This window comes from Pleurodeles waltl, chromosome 12 (genome assembly GCF_031143425.1).
Source record: "Pleurodeles waltl isolate 20211129_DDA chromosome 12, aPleWal1.hap1.20221129, whole genome shotgun sequence".
Lineage (NCBI taxonomy): Eukaryota > Metazoa > Chordata > Amphibia > Caudata > Salamandridae > Pleurodeles > Pleurodeles waltl.
In genome coordinates, this window is record NC_090451.1 from 473,195,496 (window position 1) to 473,217,197 (window position 21,702).

The 21,702-nt window shown below is 40.8% G+C and overlaps 1 protein-coding gene across 5 annotated transcripts in view; it reads right to left on the minus strand.

Moving 5' to 3' along the window:
- The window catches only part of CDH11 (cadherin 11), a 246,256-nt gene that overhangs the window by 170,124 nt on the left and 54,430 nt on the right, over positions 1-21,702 (minus strand). The window lies entirely within an intron of this gene.

The following is a 21,702-nucleotide window of genomic DNA, read 5'->3' on the forward strand; positions in this document are numbered from 1 at the left end:
GCGTTGGTGGAAGTACCAGAGTATTGTAGCCCAATGATTGGAAATGGGACGTCTAAGGAGGCCTTACACCTTTTCATCGCAGAGTGCCTCTTCCTCGACCATGCCCCATCCACTCAGGGCCCCTCACCAATTCTCCAGTGGTGGCGGAGATGCTGAATGCTAATGTAGTGTGAAAGAGCAGATGGCTAAAAGGAATGCCAAGGCCATAAAGCAGTCGTGGACTTTGTTACTTTTTCTTCACCTTAAAATACCTAATGCACTGGCCTCCCATGTGTTCAGATCTGTAACCTTGCGGAGTGTTGTTTGTACTGGGCACCAAAAATGCTGTAACGAGGGGCAGGAGCATAATATGTGTCAGAAAACCACACCCAGATGGGGGGAATGTGGGCAAGTGATTAGCGCTTGTGGGTAGCAGCGATTCAGTTCGGATGGGGTGAGATACACTCTATACTGTATAGGATGTAAAACTGAATGTTCATAAACTGAAAATTTCTGGAGACTTGTGGGTGTATAAGTGCCACATCCCTTTTGTTGTCATTTTTTGCCCTCCTTATGTCTTCTTCCCACTGTTGGCGGACGGTATTAAAAGTGGTGTCAAAGAGTTTGTGGATGGCCCTATAGAGCCAGGTAATGAGATGACCTGTGCCTATTGTAAGTATTGTGTGTAAAACTGGATGTGTAGGCGGTTCAATGTCTGCAGCATTTTACAGTGTTTGAGCCCTATTTCACAATTGCCGTTAGGTAAGGAATCACCCAGCCAGCAGCGCACAATATGTAAATAATTGGGCAAAAGGAAGAAGATGACCCTCGGTGTATTGATCACCCACTGTGGGAGCATGGTGTTCAACTCACCATAGTTTTGTGGTGAAGAAGCCTAGAAAGCGAGGAATCTTTGGAGCACAGAACGGTTTGTTGTGGGAAAGTCAATGTATGTGAAGCACACATGTCCGTGCTGTTGCCACTTGTAGAGGCCAAAGGGAGGAGGGCAGCATCCTGGGGGAGAGCATGGTATGCAATATTGTGGGTGTAAAAGTTCCACCTGAGTCACTAGCCTCACTTATATATTGACCCACTGTCCAACGTGACAGCCACTGCAACTGGGCAGCTAAGAAGTACACCTCAAAGGACAGAGCTCCCAGCACACCTGCTCCACCTGGAGTTGCAGTGTCCTAAAGGCTATGCAGTGGTGTTTTGCACCCCAAATTAGTGAACAGAGGAGCACATGCAGCTCTTTCAAGAAGGGGTATTAGGGAATGAGCAGACTTTTTAAAAATAATGCAACAGTCTGAATAATAAGATATTTTTAATGAGCGCGATTTTATTTGGAGAAGGGTGCGGTAAGTTCCAGGCACTTTGCTAGGCGAGTAATGAATTTAGCAAAAAGGTTGATCAATTACTGGCTCCGAAAACAAGGCAGAAGATGGCTTAAAGTAATATTAAAGAAATAAGGGATGTACATGGGCAATTAGTAAAAGGAACAATAGCTATACTTGGGGTGATCAGTGACTTTTACAAGAATCTGTATCACCAGGAGGATAACTCTATCGATAATGGGATAAGCCAATATTTGGGCTATGTCGCAGGAGGACGGTTGGACAATGATGAAAGGGAGAGGTTTGTGGCCCCAAAAACTTTAGAGGTAATTGAAGTAGCTTTAGGTTCATTGGCCTCTGGGAAGGCTGCTGGACTGGATAAGCAGCATAAGGTGTTTTTTCAGGAATTAAGGGATAATCCTTTTGATTTATTTAAAGGCATTCAGGATGGACTCAAGACCCAGCATCCTTGTTACCTGCGAATATTATTGTTTTTATGAAAAAAGAGAATGATCAAACTGAACTAGGGTCATACAGGCCTACCTCTCTAATCATTGGGGATGCTAAGCTTTGTGTAAAGGTTCTTGCTTTCTGACTAAACATGGTGATCAGCAAACTGGTTTCCCCTTGGCAGAAAAGATTCATCCCAGGAAGAGGGGACTCCTGACCATGTTAGAAGTGTAATAATTTTATTTGATAGGATGGCGGTTTCTAGGGGTCCCATGTGAAAAAGCCTTCGATCAGGTGACATGGGACTACCGATGGGCTGTGTTGAGGTGGAGCAATATAGACCGGGCTTTATTGGAGCTATTCATGCTTTATATAACAATCCTACTGCAAGACTTCAAATAGCGTGTCTAGAATCAGAAGCTTTTTCAATTTTAAGTGTCACAAGACAAGGGTGCCCTTGTTAGCCCCTGCTCTTTGCCTTATATATAGTTCCACTAATATGAATGTTATTAAATAATAAACTGATTGTGCTGATAGAAACATATCGGTTTAGCACTAAAATACTAGGCTATGTGAACAATATTGCCTTAGTAACACCAAAATCTGAGACTGCCCTAATAGAAGTTGAGAAGGAAGCTAAGGGATTTGGTAATGTGTTGGGATATCTTCTAAATAGGAATAAATGTCAGATATTGGCCAATGAAATGATATACATTGAGGACGAACTGAGGACTGATGAAGTGAAATATCTAGGAGTTAAGCTAACAAGTAATGTGGACTATATAGTTAAAAGAAACTCTGTTGTTAGATAACACTAAGGGAGAACTGCAACACACAAACAATCTACAACTTTCAATAGTAGGGTGATGCAATTTTATTAAAATGTTAAGAAAATGCTCTTCCTTCCTAGAGTACTGGACCTCTTTAGGACTATTCCATTGGAATTTGAGCATATTTGGTTTAAACTTATGGAAGAGATAGCCAGTAGCTTTATATGGTCATTTGCTATGGCTCGAAGGGCTTTTAAGTATATAGTGCTGCCTAGAGAGAGGAGTGGGCGGGCTGTGCCTAATTTTAAACACTATTATTGGGCTGCCATCCTACAATTCATTGGAACGCTAATGATAACAGATAATTCTGGATAAGTACTAGGGGAAGTACTCCCACCAATTTACAGCTTGATTTGAGGAAATGTAAATAGTCAAACCAAGTTACTTTAAAAAAAGTTACATTTAAAACAATCAGTGCTGCATTTAAGCTATGGATGCAAGTGAAGCAGAAAATATGAATTGGGAGCTATCATTACTACATACCACTATGGAATGCTTCAATCCTTCCAGATATAATTTTAGATCAATATTGTAGCAATATTGTAGCAAATGGGCACCAAGGGGAAGTCAGAAGATGAGGGATTTTTTTACAGACAAGCAAATGAAATCTTTTGAAGAATTGAAAGATATTTTTTGTCTTGATAAAGGGGATTTCTTTAAGTTTCTTCAGTTTAGAGATTTTTTAATGAAAGCCTGTAGGGAGTGCTCTTGTGGGGAGAAAGTCCCAGTGATGGAGCTGCTTGGGGGCTCAAAGGACTGCGGTATCAGCAACATTTATCAGTTGCTTATGGAATATATGAAGGACGATCTGGGGAAACAAGCAGAGAATTGGAGCCAATGGTTGGGTTTGAATGAAGCTATGTTTTTAGAATGTTTAGAATTGGGCCAGCTGGTACTGCTATCTGCTGGACCCCAGGCACAGCATTATAAGATGCTATTTAATTTATATTAAACCCCTGCCAAAATTGCCAAATGGGGACGTAATGTTGGTATCACCTGCCTTCCATGTAATAGTTCAAATGCAGACTTGGGGCTGTTTTAAAATTGATGAGCTTAAAAAAGAAATCATTCATTTTCTGGAAGCCATTTTGGCGCAGAAAATATGTTTAACACCCCAACCTGTATTATTGGGAATTGATGACTGTGAGGATATTGGCCAACATCAATACTTTGTATTTCTTGCCATGACAGTGGTGGGAGTTTCATTGCGGCTGATTGGTTAAAACCCAATCTCCCAACGTATCATCAATGGTTGGCTCGAATAATCTCAATGGAGATTAATTTGTATGCCTGTTAGGGCAGGGCTGCCAAAAAAGGGCAGAGAAAATCTGGGCTCCAATTTTGAAATGGTTGAAGAGTTAGGTAATGCTGTTTAGACTATGATTTTTGGGAGGGAGTATTATTAATCAATTACAGATAAATTACATAGCAGGGAATTTAGATGGTAAGTAAATGGTTAGGAATGAAGCAATAATTGAAAAGATTGATTGAAAAGAATATAAGCATGGAATATTGTAATGATATTTTTAGTTTCTTTATGTATTCTCTTGTGTGCTTCAAAAACATTAAAATTAAAACAAGCATTTGCAATGCAATGGGTCTCACATATTTCGAGCAAGTTAATTGTCACCGTCGACAACAGTGCCCATGAGCAAAAAAAAAAAGATGAGTGGAAACTGAGAAAAGTTGACTTAACAAAATAAAATAAAGTTAGCATTAAAAAATAAAACTTTGCAATTTGGTTTGTCCTGCTGGACATGTTTTGCCAGTCACAAGCCTTTTGTTTGCGGGGCACTGTAAGTTAGAACAAAATAGTACCTCAATCACATTGGGAGCAGTGGATAGGCACTAATTAAGTTGAGATCAATTAGTGCTTGATCCCTTCTCCACACAGAGGAACGGAAATGATGCCAGACATGCCTTGACGAATTACGAGGCTATAAAGAAGAGTTCCACGCACAAATATAAATGGTGAGCGACAAGCGGGCTTCAAGCCCTTTACTGAACACAACAGTGTCTCTCATGTTAGACACATGCACTAGCACATGCACTCGCAGGTTTGACCATAAAAAAGAGAGCGATTTTACCAACAGGGGCATGCTCGAGGGATTGCCAAAAGGACATCTGCGTGCTGATGCCTGCTAGGGATAGATTAGACTTGATGATGGCATTTGAGACACTTCCAAATAACTGATTGACAAATGTGATATATAGAAAACAACAGGTGCCCAAAAATGGGTGTGCAAGCATTGAAACAACAGGCTTCAAGAATGGTCAATATTTAAACAGAACTAAAAAGCCAGGATTCCAGCTTATTACAGAGTAAGATTTTTTAAGTGGTCAGCGATAAAACTATAGGAAGGGAATTCCATTACTAAGCTAAAGTCTGGCTGCTATTCCTGGAATGATAGATTTGAGGGATAATTGGGAAACTGTCCCAAAAGGCCTAAGTTAATGTACTGGGCTATATGCTGAATCAGCTTTTGAAGACATAGGGCCTTATTTATACTTTTTGGTGCAAAACTGCACTAAGGCAGTTTTGCCCCAAAAGGTTTTGCACCGGGAGGGAGGAGGGGTCAAAAAATGGGGCAAAGCTTGCTTTGCCCCATTTTTTAAGACCAGGGTCAGGGCAGGTGTTAGGGGACCTGTGGCCCTATTTCCATGGTGGAACACCATGGAATAAGCCCAGAGGTGCCCTCCCTAGGCCCTAGGGGCACCACCACCCACACTAGAGGGACTGCGAGGATGGGGGACCCCATCCCAGGTAAGTACAGGTAAGTGCATTTTATTTTTGAAAGTGCCATAGGGGGCCCTGAAATGGGCCCCCATACATGGCACATGGTGCAATGGCCATGTCCAGGGGACCCCTGTCCTCTGTGCTGGCCACTGGGGTGGTGGGCATGACTCCTGCCTTTTCTAAGGCAGGAGTAATGTGGCATGGTAGGTTTAGCACCATAAAATGACGCTAATCTGGTTAGAGTCATTTTTTTTTACTCTAACCTGCCTAAAGCCATTTTTGGGTGCTAAACCCTCTTCTTCTATACTGCTAGCCCCACCCGACTAAAGTCATTTTTTAAAACTCTAGCCTACCCTTTGCACCGGCTTGCACCATTCCATAAATATGGTGCCCGGCTGGTGCACAGAAATGGTGCAAGCCGGTGCAGTTTTGCAGCAAAAAGTATAAATAAGGGCCAATATTTTGTAAGTTTGCCCCACTTTTGCGTCATAAAATGACGTTAATGAGGTGCAAAAAAAGTTTAAATCAGGGCCTTGGTGCTAGATGGGTCTAGCACCAAAGTATAAATATGGAGTTAGTTTTGCACCGAATTAGAGTTAAAAAAAAAGACACTAATTCAGTGCAAACAGAGTATAAATATGCTGCAGAGTATAAATATGCCCCTAAATATGGCGTTAAGGCCATAGAGTCATTTTTTGCACGGGAACGCCTACCTTGCATCTCATTAAGGCAAAGTAGGTCTCCACTTTCAAAATATGACTTTAACTCCATAAATTTGGTGCTAGAGGGGTCTAGCACCAAAGTATAAATATGGAGTTAGTTTTGCACCGAATTAGAGTAAAAAAAAATGACACTAATTTGGTGCAAACAGAGTATAAATATGCCCCATAATGAGCCACTGAGGACGTGGCTCGGAAGGTAATAGTTAGAGTTCCTAACAAAAATAAATATTTCGGAATCTCTAAATACGGGTAGTCACCAATGTATGTACAGTTCTGCTTTTCACTAACTAGCGGTGGAAGAAGGTGAGGTCTGGTCACACATACTTAAAGGTCCTCGCTGATTAAAATAAAAGAATTGGCAGCATGGCAGGTTCATAAATATTTAAAAGCAAATTGTCAGCTATGCTTCTGCTAATGGCAAGGGATGGGGCCTTCATCAGACCCTTGGGATCACCACTCTGAGGCACGTGGCTGAGATGGAAGATTGGGACATTTTTTGAATGACCAGTTGTTTTCTGTATTAGGCACTTTTAACAAAATAATGAACGGTTTTACAACTGTACAAGGAAGCCTGATGTCTGTGCGCATGTCTGCCTTCCTAGAGGAAGGACTAAATAATGCTTGCATCACTGCATCTTGTCCACTTACACCTTACAGAGAGAAGGGCATAGAGATAACTGTTATGCAAGTGGATTTTTGGCATTTAGAGTCCAGATGCAATGTCTAGTTTACATATGCTTTATTACACAGGTAGTGGTATAGTCATATTCACAATCATATTCTCACACTCTTTTGACTTACTGCCCCACATGTAAGAATCCTATACATGTTGCTGTGCCATGTCTGGAGCAAACTCTCTGGGCCTTCTGCAGGGCACAAAAACTCACTATTACTATAAGCCGCTCCAACCAGCCCCGGCTTTCATTGATGCACTATAGGTGTAGTAACTATTCACCTGACCATATGGAATACCCCTTGGAGCCGCAACAAGTGGTAGGAAAGCACTACATAAATGCTGCTAAAATTCAATACACTTTTTCAATGTTTCTGTAATTAGTATCGTCATTGCTAAATGTAACAGTAGAGGAAACAGTAACTGTAGCAGCAAGACATGGATGTGGCTTTCAGTCAAACTAAGGGGCATATTAACAAGCCACTTGCCACATTAGCACCATTTTTTGATGATAAGGTGGCCTTTTCCCCACAGCATATTTACAAAGTGGCGCAATGCATTCATTGCGCCACTTGGTAACCCCTTGCGCCACATTATGCCAGCTCCAGGCATAATGTATGCAAGAGGGGCATTCCCCTGTTAGAAGGCCCGCAAAAATGGTGCAGTGAAATTTAAGGGATTTCACTGCACCTTTTTTCCCTAATTTTTAATGCCTGCAAATGTTGACGCAATTGGCCTAAAAACCGCCATGGTACATGCATACATTTTACATATTATTGTCAATGTGTGACGTTTCAGAGTTCACTAAAATTTGCATGGCTGGAAAAAGTATGATCAGATTAGCGTGACTGTTAGATACCACCCCATATGACAAATTGCATTATTTTGGGTGTGAAAACCTTATTTTGTTCATCCTTACTGTGCATGATGGAACTTGAAGTCAGTACATTTAACAGCAAATGCTGAACCTCAAGCACCAGATGAACATTTAAAAAAAAAAAAAAACGAAGACCAGATAAGATATTCACAGTTGATATGAAGGAGCTACCCCCACTTTCATAGTCTCCTTTTCCTCACTTTTGCTTTGCTGAACAGTTAGCCTTTTGCACATTTCTATTAAATAATTTGCTTTCCCAGATTAAAACCAGCAAAGGATTGTGAATATTGTTTTGGAAATAAGATGAGGTGTCATAAAGTAAATATAAATATATCAATTACAAAATACTGTTCTATCTTAAATTTCATACACGTAAAGGTACATTTGAGGTTCAACATTGCACCATGATGACTTCCTTCAATAACCACCTATCTCAGTATATTCCCATCTGAAAACGTGTGAGTAAAAGAACTACAGTTATAGTGAAGTAGAACTCTAAAAGGGAGCTAGGGTCTCATTTGGACCTTAATGTGTTGCCAGCAAGCCTGTGAGGAAGTGGAGGCTCTGGACTCCTTCTCTCTGGCAGATGACAGCCCAGCATATTTTGAGATCCCCCATGCTGGCTGAGATATCACTCCAACATCAACGTCAGTTTAACATCACTACAACCATACACCACCTCAACGTGCGCTTACCTTAACCTTTGCCTAACTCTATTCCACCCCATTCATGCCACAACCCCACATCTTTTATTCCACCCTCACGTCAGCTTCAACCTCCCATCAAGTCAGTTCCACATGATAAAATCCATGAATCCCATATAAACAAAAAAATCTGTCCTGAGAGTTTTAAAATGCTGCGCTCCTCTAACACATATATTTACCAATACATTAATCAGGTAGTAAACAAACAGAATGGTTTTACCAAATATGTATTCTGATAGTCCAATGCATTTTTTTTAGCTTTAACTATGATACACTATATTATTGTTTTCAGGTTTATGGTAAGATAAACGCATTACAATATATTGTGGTACTGAAGCATAATGAAAGTCTTTTATATCACAGGCAAATCCCAATTTAGTTGCTACTATTGAACGAAAAAAGAGAAAAAAATCAATATGTCTAAGCTTGAAACTAGAATATATGTTTTATATTCATTGTAACATAGTCATTGAATTGCAGTTCATCACCGGGCAGCAAATAAATCACGCTTTGATGCACATTATGGATTGCCCGAGCTATAAACAGAGGTAAAAGCCATTTCGTCTCTCCAAATATCTTCAAGAAAGAAAGAAAAAGTGTGATGTGTCTCACTCAAAGCCCCTGCAAGGCAAGTATTCTAAAGATAAAACTCACATTCCATTGATTACCTTTCAAGGCAAGCAAAATCTTTCTTGCACCTATTCAGCCGTTTTTTTTTTTTTATTAATGCTGTTGTGTGCAGATATGGAAATAATACAGAATGGCAAACCTTAAAAACCTGAACATGTGTGTGAGCGCGGGCATGTGTGCTTGACAGTATATTTAACCCACACTACAAGGGTGTTGTTGGTAAACCTGACAAAATCAGATAAATGTAATCTCTATGAAGACCAGCACCCTATGAGGATTGGTCCCTGTAGTGTGCTCAGTTACTTTAGAGTGAGAGTATCAAAACACAAAGGGGCATATGTATACTCTGCGCTGAATTAACATCAATTTATTATGCTAATTCAGTGAAAACTTAACTCCATATTTATATTTTGGCGCTAGACATGTCTAGCTGGCTAATGTCATTTTCCATGACGTAAGCCCTCCCTTTGCATCAGATTGTGCCATTCCATAAATATGATGCCCGGCCGGCGTCTTGGAATGGCGTTAGCCGGCGGTATACTTTTTGAGGCTAAACTGCGTTTAAGCAGTTTAGCCTCAAAAAGTACAAATCTGGGCCTAAAAGCGCTGTTATGTTTGCTTTAGCCTACTTTATGACCTGACCCAGTAATACAGCACGCTTTGAATTTGAATAGTAACTACACGCTCCATTACAGTCAATGGCCAGCCCTCATAAATGTGTGTGTGGGAGTGAGTGTGTGTGTGTCTATGTGTCTGTGTGCACGTATGTGTGGTGTTTGTGTCAAGAGAGGTCATCTCTAGATTTCAACATTACTTAGTGGTTTTTGTTTTCTAACTGAAGTAAAAAGATAGATGTTAATTAGCATGAGCATAAGCAGTGGGGATGGGTGGTGCATAGATTAACAAACAAAAAGTGAAACTTCTATTTCACATAACAGTGATTTCTTTCTACTTGGATAATACTGAAGTACTGAAGTCTTTATTACTCACTTACTTCCTAATTGCATAATACACATTCTACAAATCAGTAAATCCTTTAAACAAGGACAAAATCAGAGTGGGTTTATACAATGAAAGTGATGAGGAACCATGATAGGTGGTGAATAAGATACATCCAATAATATATCACATACATATGCTTAGGTAATTTTGGAGGCGCAATTTAAGATTGCTTACAGTCCAGTTCAGGAGACTACATAAGAAGCTCAATAAACTGCTCAGCAAACATATATTGTTGATTGCACACCATCTTATAGATATCTGTGACCATTTTTGATTGTCACATTTAAAATATCCTTGCTTATACATTTTATAAACCACTTGTCCCCTGCCTGCCTTCCAAGGCCGCACCGCATAATTTATAAAGAATGTGGTTTATACTAGATTCTATGATGGCAATCTAGTAATACTTAATCAAGACAAATGATGTTGTAGACATTTGCTATTGTCCAACATGAGTGAGCATGTTTCATTCAAATTTGAAATATTGCCACAATGTGCCAAAACTTTAGGAAATTTTGGTATCATACCACGTTACACCAGTACATAATTAAGGTATCTTCTTGTTCTGTTATGCAAAACACTTGCAATTTAAACATTCCAGCTTTAAAGCCCCTCATGCATACTAAAAGCATTCCTAAATACATTTTAATTTATAACTGTTAAACAATTTTCTCCCTTTAATAAATTAGGTTTCTCAACATGTCTTAAAAGCTGAAATGGTCTGCAAAGAGAAGAGAACAGGAGCACACACGATCCTCTACTAATATACTAAACTAGGCTAAATATCGCAACAAGGGTATGCCATTCCCTTTATAGAAAAGATTAAGAATGAAAGAATAGGTATGGTTCAAGTTTGAGGTTCCAGGAAGGGTCTGGTCCCTCAGGAGGTAGAGTTCCCACACACCAAGAAGGGTGTCATGCTTCATCATGTGGCATGCTCCTTGTTGTGCCAGTGCTCCAATGCCCTAGGTGCACCCACAAGGGGGCTCTTTGCCAGAGATCTTTTATGTAAACCGTTGTATGTGAAGTGTGGGTCTAATAGTGTAGATTGGAATACAAATTGTGAGTATGAAGGAATGTGCAGGATAAAATAGACAAAGTGGTCCTCAGAGAAACTTTTATAAGTGAGTCCATCTGCCTAATTAAAAGGATGGTCACTATTTGGAGAGGCAATGATTTTTGATAGCTCAGTGGGTCAACATATTTCATGCCATTCCTAAGTCAACACCGATCTTATGGCAATTCTTCAGGGACCAAGTTTTCTAATCTACAAAGTGGTTTACATCTAACCTTATGCATTTCCAACGATTACCCATCACAAATCACCAACACTTGGTGAAAGGTTAGTACCTTATTATTATTATGGAACCTACTTAAAGTAGAGCAAAAACACCATCAATCACGCTGCTTGCATATATCACAACTCAGAGTTATTCCTCTGACAAGGGGTATAACATCCCTAGTTTTTTACTCACATGTACTGTAGGTGTACTTCCATAAAACAATGTGAATCCTTAAAAGTATAGTAAAACCCACCATATAATGCACACCTGACATAACAACGGAAAACCATATTTCACAGATTGCACACACTGTGTCAAGCAGGGTTAATTCACCCCACTTGGGTATCAATAGTGTCCCCTGGAATGAAGGCAGACCAAATGCTACTTAGTGTGCTATGAAAGACAAATAATTGGCCATTAATAATGAAAATGGGGGCTCCTCACAGTGGGAACAGCCAAACCAGTCCTGAAAACAGCAATACTCACAAAAAACATGGAGTGGCCTCCAGCGGTCAGCCTATCCCAGCTCTGCTTCCTCAGAAGTGAAGGAGCAGGTAGGCAGGCTGATGTTTAAGTGTAGGGCTGAGCACAGCCAATTGACTGCACCTGCTGCAGCCGCCTAATGCTGCAGGCTAGAGTGTGTCTGTAAATAGAGGCTCAAGAAATCAGGGGTGCCATGTTGGAAGTACATGGCAGCCCGAAAAAGATTTTAAACAAGGGCAGGGGGTGCTCAATAATCACCATATCGTATTACTGGAAAGGTTGAACAAAACCTAATGTCTCAAAGAAGGCAGTCCCTCAAGGAAAACGAGGAAGGGCAAGGATGTTCAGACAATTCCAATACAAAGAAATGGAGGAGCACTTAGACAATTTTATCCTACAGATTGCATCGCACTCACAATTTTTATTCCAATCTACACTATTAGCCCAGCACCAACACTTCACAAATGGTCTTTTACAAAAAGGTCTCTGGCAAAGACCCCCCTTGTGGGTGCCCATTGGGCAGTGCAGTGCTCACCCAATGAGGAACATGTCCTATGATGAAGCATGACACCCTTCTGGATGTGTGAGGGCTCTTGCTCCTGAGGGACCAGGCTTTCCTGGTACCTCAGACATGAGCCGTACCTATTCTTTTATTCTTCATCTTTTCTATAAAAGGAACAGCATACCCTTAGAAGCTGCAACACCAATGTGGAAGTACAAATCCATATACACTTGGAATAAACAGGAACATAGATGGTTCCCACTCTACAGAGTTAGTTCACACATGATTAACATTAGACCAGCAGCGTTATTGTTAGATGTTAATACCACTATAAATATTCAATAATTTTATACATTCCTGATGTAGGAAGAACTGGGGTTTGCCTTTAATCTGTTGACCCTCTGGATTTGGAAACCAGATGCATCAATGGAGCATGTGGAATGAGCCAATCATGATATATTTTCCTTTGAGGTTTGATGGCACCTGTCCTATCTGTGGTTGTAGTAGTACTAATAACAATTGCGACAATATCAGTAACGCTACCGGTATTTTACATACAATTCAGACACTACTAATTCATTAGCGGTATGATTATTCCTAACATGGTAAATTAATGACACTCTTAAGTGACTAATCTATAATTTGGACCTCATTGTCTAAAAATATTTAGACATCAAAAAAAGGTCGGTTTTTCTAATTATTATTGAAATAATGTTAAATGTGGCCTAAAGATCAGGGATCTCACTCAAAGTTATATATGACGTACATTGGAACCATCAAATAACAACCACGGTGGGATGCGTCAAAATGCAACCCTTCTGTGTTAAGTATGCTTCATTGTCTACCTTAATCACACAGAAATGCACCTTTAATAGTTGGAATAGGATAATTGTGTTACACTTGTACACATGTAGGACCATTCATATCCAGTGAGTCTGAGTGACCAATATCACAGAACTAATGCAGATTCACATTTATTGTATCAGAACCAAAACTTTTATTGATGCAGAGAAGTGCTACAGTTAGTGATGCCTAGTTTTCTTATTTCCCCACAAACATGTATACACATTCATTTTTCTTCAATCTATTTATGCAAAAAACACAATTTCAGGTAAAATTACATATGTAATTCAGCACTTTAAAGGTATTGCAAGTGGGTAACAGGATGGTTGAAGGATTCTCGTGAATTTATGAAGACTACATTCTGCTTAATGTTTGTCTGAGGCCCTCAGTAATGAAAAGCAAATTTTAGCCTCCCGATGATATCCCTACGTCCCTGAAAGAGTTTTCTATAGGTTATTTTTACAAAAACACACAACTACTGGATTTGTTTCTCTTTTACGCATACTACCAAGACGTAATACTTCAGCCAGGGGGACATTTTGAGGAGAAGTCATATTTTGACATGATAGCTGGGGAAAAGGTACTCGAAGAAAAGAAGAAAATAATTATTACTAAGATCATTTTGTAAGTGAAAAAACATTAGTTCTTCTCTCCACATTTTACATCACATGGTAATTCTTTGTTCCATTATTATACAATTTAAATTAAATATTTGTATAGAATAAGTTTGTGCCTTAGCACATATGATGAGATGACCCTTGACTTATTTTGTATCATTCAATGCCATGTTTGGATGACATATGTTAATTAAGATAATTAAAATATCATTGCAGTCAGCAGTACTGTTTAAATAACCACGTTCTTTCATACAGAATCACAGACTCAAAGAAAAGAACATCACATTGAAATGATACATTCACTACCGAAAAGTTAGTTTGAACATAGATGGCTCTAGCTGATAGGGCCGACATTTACTACTAGTCTTCAAGGTATACCCATGTACAGCCCGGTTTGTCTGACATTTTATGATGCTGCAAGTAGACAAAACGATGTAAACATTCTTCATCTGTAAGTTGCTTTGGCATAATGTAGGACTGCAAAATTTCACATCAGAAATATGCATTTAAAACTAATCGCTGTTGTATAAACTGTCACAGGGAATCACAAGTTTACTTAATAGCTCTCTGCAGTGTATTTTGTGTCACTGCATTAATAATTGCTAAACTACATCTAATTTTTTAAATATACTTTTGCCAAATTCATTGTTTGCAGAATAGGCAAAATCTGTGCCATGGAAAATTATTTTAGTGAGCAAGATCATTGATGTGTGTCTCCCCCAGCAGAGGGTTTACTTGTGTCACTTTCCCAGCAGCTGAAATACCCCAGGCTGTGGAATGGGGTGCTTGGCTGAGCTCATAATCTGCAGTGCGGCAGCTGTTAGTCATTGATGATATGGGCTTGCAAAATACGATACCCAGCAGCTAGGGATTAGAAGATGAACACATTCAGATGTAGTGTGCCTTTAAGAGGATCATACATCTCTAGGTTGCTCAGCGGCTGCAATACCTTAGGCGTCTTAAAAAGGCCACGGTGAGGGCAGAATCTGCAGCTTTTCAGTATGAAATACCCTGCGCGGAGTAGAGTAATGGTGATAAGGATCAGCAAATAGGTGCTTGCATCTTAATTTATGCAATATAGTCCAAGTCTCCCTTCAGATTCCAAAGGAGCAGAAGGGGTGCATGTCAGTGTCACAACAGCTGCCTCCGAAAGAAGAGTCCTTAACACACTCTTAACTTACATTACAGCTTCAGGAATAGATATAACAATTATTGAGCATCTATGTCACTGAACCATTTGAAAAGTAGAATCTGCCAGTTACTTTGGGCATCACATCACACCACACCCCCCTGTTAAATTCAGGGGTTCTTATGCCAGCATATTGAGAAATTGGACAGAAGGCCCATGCACGCCTCTCCACATGTGTGCATTATGAGGAATGCAGTTGATTTATGCCATATTAACGATGATGCTGCATGGTAAAGAGTCCCACTGAGTACTCTAGTACACAAAGGCTAATGCTGCTCTCAGTGAAACGCACAGCATCTTGCTGCAAGGAGCCTCTTGAGAAACTAGTCTCTCATTGGCCTGTCTGGCCTCGTCTTCATCTTATTGTGGACCACCCTGCCGTGGGCCAGATACATAGGCATGTGGACCACACGGAATGACAGGAAAGAGAGAAGTGACATGAAATGTGTACTTTATGCTGAACTTTTCACAAAGAAAAAGATACAATATCCGTATTTGAAACTTTGTTTATAAATCTGAGGAATATTTTGAAGGGAAAAGTCCCTCTCAATAAAGCAAATATATAAAAAATCAAAAGCCCTCATAAATAGTTTAGCAGTCATTTGGCATGGAATGCAGATAATACATTTACGGAACCAAATTCCATGCTGGTGTTTGATAGCGCCATTTAAGAAAAGATGGGCAACCCAATAACCCTTTTGAAGTTTGGGTATCTGAAATATATGAGGAAACAACGCTAAGAAAAGGGGATTACTTAAAAAGGATGTTGAAACCCAAGGTTATCAAGAGGACGTAAGCAAAAATTCATAAGGTCAATTAAAGAAAAAACACGAAAAGACAGGAAAGCAGGCGTACAGAAGATCCTATGAGCAAGTCATACATTTGGGGAGTATTCAAAGAAATGATATCAAGGGCATTTAAAAGTACAAGCATAACCCTACCTACATTAATAATGTTACTCAAAGCAAAATAGTTCTTGTTCAAAGTTCATAGACTAGTGCATGTGATGTTCACCCTCCTGATAACTGAGAACAGTCCTCAGGTTTAATCAAAAAGTTGAAGTGTCCAATCTGAAACAAGTAAGAGGTGGAACAGCGTTGATATTTTGTTCGGTCTCATAAGCTGTAAGTATGCGGGTCCATTCTCAGGACCATAGATATAAATTGTATTCTACAATGACCCAATGCAATAAAATGCTATTTAAAATATTTATAAGAGAAAATTATTGTTACTAAAAGTATGCCTAAAGCTATGACTGTCTTATTTGTAGGTGCCTGTGTATTAAAGCAAGATACACACATGCTATTCTGTAAACCAAACAGTGAGGTGTGCCACTTGTGCTAGCGAATAAGTGATCAAAAATAACATAACAACTTTCAGAAACACAGTAAAACATTATATTAATCGAAACATAGGCTGATACAAATCCAGAATGTGCACTTATATGTAGTGGTTATAAGCCAACTTAAATCATGAGTTTAGAAATAGACTGAAAGCATAAGTAAATACAATTTGGGAAAGTAGTCAAAATCATCCTGGATATATAAGGAATGATCATGTTATTTTACCTCAACAAAATGAATGTTAAGGCCTTGTTATATGAAAAATTACTTGGAAACTCAGTGATACTGCCATTAAAACATAAACAATAAGCAATATTAAACAAGATAAAACTAGAAAAACGCGTAAAGGACAAATTAGACAACAAAGCTGGATCAAAAGCCTTACCTCTGCCGAAAAATCAATTTATTTAACAGTGTCCAAAAGGTGGACACATGCACCAAACTAACTATAGGCTTTGAGTTTTTTATCAGTAATTTCTTGGCCTCTAAAAAGTAGTCCACTTTTTAGTGCAATTATGACATAAAGGCCCATATTTATACTTTTTGACGCAAAACTGCGCTATCGCAGTTTTGCGTCAAAAAAATTTGCGCCGTCTAACGCCATTTGGATGCGCCATTCGGGCGTCAAATTTATACTTTGACGTACGGCGGCGCAACCAACAGGTGGGAGTCATTATTTCGTGACGCAAACAGCGTCGGTCTGTCGTAAGGGAAACCAATGTAAAAGTGACGCAAATCACTGTGGGTCGATTTACGACAGCGCAATCGTGAATACGCCGTTTTTTTTCACGCTATTGCGTGACATTTTAGCGCGAAAACTGCACTTACAGGAGAGGAGACCCAAAATGGATCCCAGATGCCCCAACAGACCCCAGGAGGATGAGAGCAGACCAGGACCCAGCCAGGAGGAAGCATACAGGAACCAGGACATGTTAAAGAAAAAAAGAAAGTGTCGCTTCAGTGCAGAGGAGCAGGAAATCCTGGTGAAAGAGGTGACGGAACACCAGCACCAACTTTTCATATCCTCAAAATTGCCACTCAGTAGGAGAGAGGCCATCTGGAAAGAAATTGTGGACAAGATAAACAGTGTGGCTGAAGAACGCCGGACAGTCACTGAGTGTAAGAAACGCTGGCATGACTGTAAACGTAGGACCAAAGAGAAAATGGCCAGGAACAGGATGGCGGTAGGGGGTGTCAGAATCCCCATGGCGGCGGAGCGCGCTCCGCCGCCATGGTGGATTCTCAAGGGCAGCGGGAAGTCCGTTTCTGGCCGCAGCTGAACCGCCGCGGTCAGAATGCCCATCGGTGCACCGCCAGCCTGTTGGCGGTGCTACCGCCGACCTCCGCCAGGGCGGTAATTACCGCCAGGGTCAGAATGACCCCCTAAGTTTGCAAGACTCTCAGCGTTCACGATGTGATAATGCGAAGATTGTTTTGCTTGTCTGTGTCCCTTTCTGCATAAACTGGTTTAGTGTCATGTTACAATCTTCCTGCTAGGTTCAAACTGGGACACAACTGTGATGGTCTACTTTCAAATATTAGGTTGGTTGTATGACATATGTGTACATGTGTGTGGGAATGTGGATCCAGTATGACCTGTCTGTGTGTATGTTGTCACTGTAACTTCAAGGTCTCCTCCTGAGTTAGTGGCAGCTGATGTTGTTGCAATTGTGTATTGCTCACATCATACACTTGAGAGAAGCCATTGATGACATGTTCACGTACACATGGATGGTCCCACCCTGTCTCTGAACCCGTGTGATGTGACTTTCAAATGATCTCCAATTTTGGGCTGGATGAGAGACTGTTTCAGTTGTTTGGATCCGGCATGTCTAATTGTCACATTTGTACTCTTGTTGGGCTCTGTGTATGGTAATGTAACATGTCACATCCTACCCTCTGTGCATACAGTTGTGATGTTTATTTTTGGTGTGATGATTTTTAATGGCATTCTTGATCAATGAGACGACATTCATCTTCAGCTATTTCAAACTAAAGGTGGTCAGAAATGAATAGGCCAAAGCATGATGTGGTGTTTGTGATCTGTGTTTATTTACAAGTGTGGAATACAAGTGATTATAATGACTTAAGTAAAAAAATTGTTCACAAGCTGTTGGCGCCTACGCACTCCTGCTGCGGTGTTAGGTTGTTCCCCCTCCTGTTGCAGGCCAGCATCCTCCTCATCATCATCCTCAGGCATGTCTGGGTCCGGTTCAAGGAGGGGAATGTTCCTTTGTACACAAATATTGTGTAATATGGCACAAGTGAGTATAATTTTGCATACCATCTCTGGGGAGTATAGTAGGCTTCCGCCAGTGATGTCAAGGCAGCGGAACCTTGACTTTAGGATCCCAAAGGTCCTCTCCACAATGCTGCGTGTCCTCTTGTGGGCGTCATTGTATGCCCGCTCAGCAGCAGTATTTGGGTTCCCATATGGTGTCATTATCCAAGGCTGGATGCCATACCCCTGATCAGCTGAAAGAGAAACACAGAATGGTATCAATTAGATGTAGGAGGCACTGTTGTACGTATCTTTGATGGCAGTAGTTGTGTTGTGTTGTCTGTGACTATTTTGTGTACTAATGTGACAACCTATGGTTGTTGGTGGAAACTTTGGCATTGTTTTTTTTCCTTGGCTGAGCAAGTGTTTGTTGTCTAACTGTTTGTCAGCAGGATGTATTGGTTTCTCAAGTACAGTGTGCCCTCCCTTGCATTGTGACTTGTGACACAGGTGTCCGTGTGTCCTCACTGGGGGTGTGATGATAGTTCCATGCAGAGTTGAAACATGAAAGGGTATTAGAAACGTCCATATGAACATAGCCAGGCCATCCCATCCCTTAAAAGTTATGCATTGTATTAGTGTACAGGTTATTGTGAGACTTCCAATTTGCAAGGTGACATTTAGGCAACCACAGTCATGAATGTCTTCACACTAAGCTGTGGAGTAAATTCAAATGTGTGAGAGGTTCAATGGTGACTTGTGACACATGGCTAGTGATGTGAGTACCTCAGTGTGTTCCTGTCTAGGTGTTGCTATTGTGGTGTATGTGTTGTTTATCCTAGAGGGTTTCTGTGCAGTGAGTATATAAGTAGATTTTTGTCCTTACCAACAAGTAGTCCATTGCCATACCGTCCATCCTGGAAGTGTTGGTTGATGGTGCAGTGACGGAAGATGAATGCATCATGTACACTCCCAGGATATTTAGCCACGATGTTGCTGATCAGTCCTTGGTGATCGACTATGGCCTGCACGTTGATGGAATGTGTGTGCTTCCTGTTGCGGTAGAGGTGTTCACTCGCAGCAGGTGGCACAAGGCGTACGTGTGTGCAGTCGATTGCACCAAGGACGTGAGGAAAGCCACTGATGGCGTAGAACCCCTGTTTTGTTTCCTGCTGCTTCTGCAGTGTGTTAGGGAAGCAGATGTGGCGGGGTGTCAGTCCAATGATGGCATCCAGTACTTTAGGCAGGAATGCGGAGAAAGATGGTTGTGAGATTCCACCAACCAGGGCACCAGTTGTCTGAAAGGAGCCACTTGCCAGCAGGTGAAGTACGGCAAGCAGCTTTGTTTCTGTTGGGATAGTGCGTGGAGTCACTAAAGTGGGGGCCAATTGCTGTTCAATATTTGTCAGCAGCTGCTGAATGGCCTGCCAGTTCAACCGGTACCTCTGGATGATGTCTCGTTCCCTGAGGCCATGCAGGGTTGTTCTTGGGCGGAATATCCTCTCCTGCCTTCTGCGCTGTCTTTGGGGTCCCTGCTGTTGTTGTTGTGGCTGCTGTTGTTGCTGCAGGGCTCTGCGTCTACGTGCACGTTGAAGAAAAAGCACCTCCATGTCTCCCTGTTGCTGCTCTGCTGCTCTGTTGTTTGTTCTGTGTGTTCTGATTAAGTACAGGTGTGTTTGCCCCATTTTAACGCCTGCCCTGACCCAGGCGTTAAAATTTCACGCTATTCATGCTTTGCGCCATTTTTTTGCGCCGCCTGCCGCGCGGGAGTGATTTTTGCCCTGGAGCATAAATACCACGCACCGCTATGTGGGTCTGTTTTTAGACGGGAACGCCTTCCTTGCATCTCATTAACGCAAGGAAGGCGTTCACGCCAAAAAATGACGCTATTTGCCCATACTTTGGCGCTAGACGCGTCTAACGCCAAAGTATAAATATGGCGTTAGTTTTGCGCCGAATTTGCGTCGAAAAAAACGACGCAAATTCGGCGCAAACGGAGTATAAATACGGGCCAAAGTGTTTTGCTTGAGGATGGTGACTGTCAGATTTCAACATTTCAACAAGGTATTTCTAGCAGTTGGTTTGTTATAGAGTGTAGTGTATAATTTGTTATTCTCAATTTTGATTGTTATGGATAACAAATTCAAACTGGTAGCATTACATTCATGGGTAATCTTAAGGTTGCAGGTTCAAAGGCTTTACCCAGCAATGAGATATTATTAATGTGGAATTTCACCAAGCCAAATCAAGAAGACATAGGGCCTGATGACGACTTCAGCGGAGGGGATTAGTTCATCCCAAATGTGACGGATATCCCACCTGCCAAATTACGAGTCCATTATATCCTATGGAACTTGTAATACGGCGGGTGGGATATCCGTCACATTTGGGACGGAGTAATCCCCTCCACCGAAGTCGTAATCAGGCCCATAATGTTTGATAAAAAAGGATTTGTTGAAGAACAAATACATTTACTTTCAAAATCAGCCACATAAATGTTTGCTATGGTAGGTGTAAAAAAAGCCACCATCACAACTCATTTTCAGTTGTCCATAAAACTCTCCATCAAAAAAGAAGTCATTTTTGCATGAGGCAAGCGCTGCACAATCAACTATGGAAGGAGGTGGAACTTGATGTGGAGGACTCCTGCTTTCAAGCAGATCATGCAGCAACAATAATGTTTTTGTTTTGGGGATATTTGTGTAAAGGCATTCAAGGACCATAGACTCTAAAATATCACAAGCAGGGTCGAAAGGAAAACCTTCAATTGTGGTAATGATGGTAGTGGCTTTACTTGCTGACAAATCGACAGGGGCTGTGTGTGTTTAAGGATCTACTTTAAGAACCACCAAAGCCTTAATGGAAAGGTAATAACACAGTGTACTTCACACAGTATATATCCACAACATTTTGTGGCCTTGCCATGGATCATATGAGCAGTTGAAACAGGCAGCTAAAGCTTTGTTTAAGAAAATGCTAATGTATTTCAAATCATTAGATCACCCCAAGCTCTTGATGTTTTTGAGTGAAAAGTATATTTAATATTGATCTGTAAACTGTGTGTAATAGGGTAGCAGATATGAATGCTTCCCACAATTCTCCATCACAGGGCGGAAGGCTCATCCCTATAGCTTATCTTTTAAATAGGCAAATGCTAATGGCAGCATCTGTTTATGATATTGATATAATTTTTCAGTCAAAGGCATTCTGTCTGTGAAGGACATTGGTGAGATCTGAACTCATTCTTGAATCTTCAGAATGCTGGACCAGGAAAAGAACTTGC